The sequence below is a fragment of the Triticum aestivum genome, chromosome 6D (assembly GCF_018294505.1).
Source record: "Triticum aestivum cultivar Chinese Spring chromosome 6D, IWGSC CS RefSeq v2.1, whole genome shotgun sequence".
NCBI classification, from domain to species: domain Eukaryota; kingdom Viridiplantae; phylum Streptophyta; class Magnoliopsida; order Poales; family Poaceae; genus Triticum; species Triticum aestivum.
In genome coordinates, this window is record NC_057811.1 from 81,922,090 (window position 1) to 81,925,770 (window position 3,681).

The window sequence follows — 3,681 nt, forward strand, 5'->3', positions numbered from 1 at the left end:
ATCACCATGTGATTAACACTCACAGGTCACATCACCATGTGACCAACATCTAAAGAGTTTACTAGAGTCAACAATCTAGTTCACATCACTATGTGATTAACACTCAATGAGTTCTGGTTTGATCATGTTATGCTTGTGAGAGAGGTTATTAGTCAACGGGTCTGAACCTTTCAGATCCGTGTGTGCTTTACGAATATCTATGTCATCTTGTGGATGCTACCACGCGCTACTTGGAGCCATTTCAAATAACTGCTCTACTATACGAATCCGGTTTACTACTCAGAGTCATCCGGATTAGTGTCAAAGTTCGCATCGACGTAACCCTTTACGACGAACTCCTTTTCACCTCCATAATCGAGAAAATTCCTTAGTCCACTAGATACTAAGGATAAGTTCAACTGCTGTCATGTGATCCATTCCCAGATCACTATTGTACCCCTTGACCAACTCATGGCAAGGCACACTTCATGTGCGGTACAAAGCATAGCATACTGTAGAGCCTACGTCTAAAGCATAGGGGACGACCTTCGTCCTTTCTCTCTCTTCTGCTGTGGTCAGGTCTTGAGTCTTACTCAATACTCACACCTTGTAACACAGCCAAGAACTCCTTCTTTGCTGATCTATTTTGAACTCTTTCAAAATCATGTCAAGGTGTGCGTTCTTTGAAAGTATCATCAGGCGTCTTGATCTATCTCTATAGATCTTGATGCCCAATATGTAAGCAGCTTTATCCAGGTCTTCCTTTGAAAAACTCCTTTCAAACAACCCTTTATGCTTTCCAGAAATTTTACATCATTTCGGATCAACAATATGTCATTCACATATACTTATCAGAAATTTTGTAGCGCTCCCACTCACTTTATTATAAATACAAGTTTCTAACAAACTTTGTATAAACACAAAAACTTTGATCACTCCATCAAAGCGTATATTCTGACTCCGAGATGCGTACTCGAGTCCTTAGAAGGATTGCTGGAGTTTCGCATACTTGTTAGCATCTTTCAGGATCGACAAAACCTTCTGGTTGTATCACATACAACCTTTCCTTACGAAAACTGGTAAGGAAACTTGTTTTGACATCCATCTGCCAGATTTCATAAATGCAGCCAATGCTAACATGATTCCGACGGACTTAAGCATCGCTACGGATGAGAAAATCTCATCGTAGTCAACTCCTTGAACTTGTGAAAATAATCTTTGCCACAAGTCGAGCTTCATAGATGGTAACCTTACCGTCCACGTCCGTCTTCTTCTTAAAGATCCATTTATCTCAATGGCTTGCCGATCATCAGGCAAGTTCACCAAAGTCCATGCTTTGTTCTGATACATGGATCCTATCTCAGATTTCATGGCCTCAAGCCATTCGTCGGAATCCGGGCCCACCATCGCTTCTCCATAGCTCGTAGGTTCATTGTTGTCTAGCAACATGACTTCAAAGATAGGATCACGTGCCACTCTGAAGTAGTACGCATCCTCGTCGTCCTATGAGGTTTGGTAGTGAATTGATCCGAAGTTTCATGATCACTATCATAAGCTTCCACTTCAATTGGTGTAGGTGCCACAGGAACAACTTCCTGTGCCCTGCTACACACTAGTTGAAGTGACGGTTCAATAACCTTATCAAGTCTCCACCATCCTCCCACCCAATTCTTTCGAGAGAAACTTTTCCTCGAGAAAGGACTCGTTTCTAGAAGCAATTACTTTTGCTTCCAGATCTGAAATAGGAGGTATACCCAACTATTTTGGGTATTCTATGAAGATGCATTTATCCGCTTTGGGTTCGAGCTTATTAGCCTGAAACTTTTTCACATAAGCATCGCAGCCCCAAACTTTTAAGAAACGACAACTTAGGTTTCTCTAAACGGTGTCGTCTCAACGGAATTGCGTGGTGCCCTATTTAAAGTGAATGCGGTTGTCTCTAATGCCTAACCCATAAACGATAGTGGTAAAGAGACATCATGGTATGCACCATATCCAATAGGGTGCGGTTATGATGTTCGGACACACCATCACATTGTGGTGTTCCAGGCAGTATTAATTGTGAAACACTTTCCACAATGTCTTAATTGTGTGCCAGACTCGTAACTCAGATATCTCTATGATCATATCATAGACATTTTATCCTCTTGTCACGACGATCTTCAACTTCACTCTGAAATTACTTGAACCTTTAAATAATTCAGACTTGTGTTTCATTAAGTAAATACACTCAGCATCTACTCAAATCGTCTGTGAAGTAAGAACATAATGATATCCACTGCGTGCCTCAGCACTCATTGGACTGCACACATCAAAATGTATTACTTCCAACAAGTTGCTCTCTTGTTCCATCTTACTGAAAACGAGGCCTTTCAGTCATCTTGCCCATGTGGTATGATTTGCATGTCTCAAGTGATTCAAAATCAAGTGAGTCCAAATGATCCATCTGCATGGAGTTTCTTCATGCATATATACCAATAGACATGGTTCGCATGTCTCAATCCTTTCAAAAAGAGTGAGTCCAAAGATCCATCTACATGGAGCTTCTTCATGCGTTCTATACCAATATGACTCAAATGGCAGTGCCACAAGTATGTGGTACTATCATTACTATTTTATATCTTTTGGCACGAACATGTGTATCACTGCGATCGAGATTCATTTTAGGTGCAAGACCATTGAAGGTATTATTCAAATAAACAGAGTAACCATTATTCTCCTTAAATGAATAACCGTATTGCGATAAACATAATCCAATCATGTTTATGCTCAACACAAACACCAAATAACAATTATTTAGGTTTAACACCAATCTCGATGGTAGAGGGAGCATGCGATGCTTGATCACATCAACCTTGGAAACACTTCCAACACATATCGTCATCTCACCTTTAGCTAGTCTCCGTTTATTCCGCAGCTTTTATTTCGAGTTACTAACACTTAGCAACCGAACCGGTATCTAATACCCTGGTGCTGCTAGGAGTACTAGTAAAGTACACATTCATATAATGTATATCCAATATACTTCTGTCGACCTTGCCTGCCTTCTCCTCTACCAAGTATCTAGGGCAATTTGCTTTAGTGACCGTTTCCCTCATTACAGAAGCACTTAGTCTCGGGTTTGGGTTCAACCTTGGGATTCTTCACTAGAGCAGCAAATGATTTGTTGTTTCATGAAGTATCCCTTTTGCCCTTGCCCTTCTAGAAACTAGTGGTTTTACTAACCATCAACAATTGATGCTCCTTCTTGATTTCTACTTTCGCGGTGTCAAACATCGTGAGTTTCTCAAGGATCATCATGTCTATCCCTGATATGTTATAGTTCATCACGAAGCTCTAATAGCTTAGTGGCAGTGACTATGGAGAACCATCACTATCTCATCTGGAAGATTAACTCCCACTCGATTCATGTGATTGTAGTACTCAGACAATCTAAGCACATGCTCAACGACTGAGCTTTTCTCCCTTAGTTTGCAGGCTTAAGAAACTTGTCAGAGGTCTCATACCTCTTGACGTGGGCACTAGTCTGAAAATCCAATTTCAGTCTTCGGAACATCTCATATGTTCTGCGATGTTTCAAAAACGTCTTTGGTGCCACAATTCTAAACCGTCAGCATTACACACTGAACTATCAAGTAGTCATCAAAATGTGTATGTCAGGTGTTCCGCAACATCTACAGACGACGCTGAGGTTCAGCACAC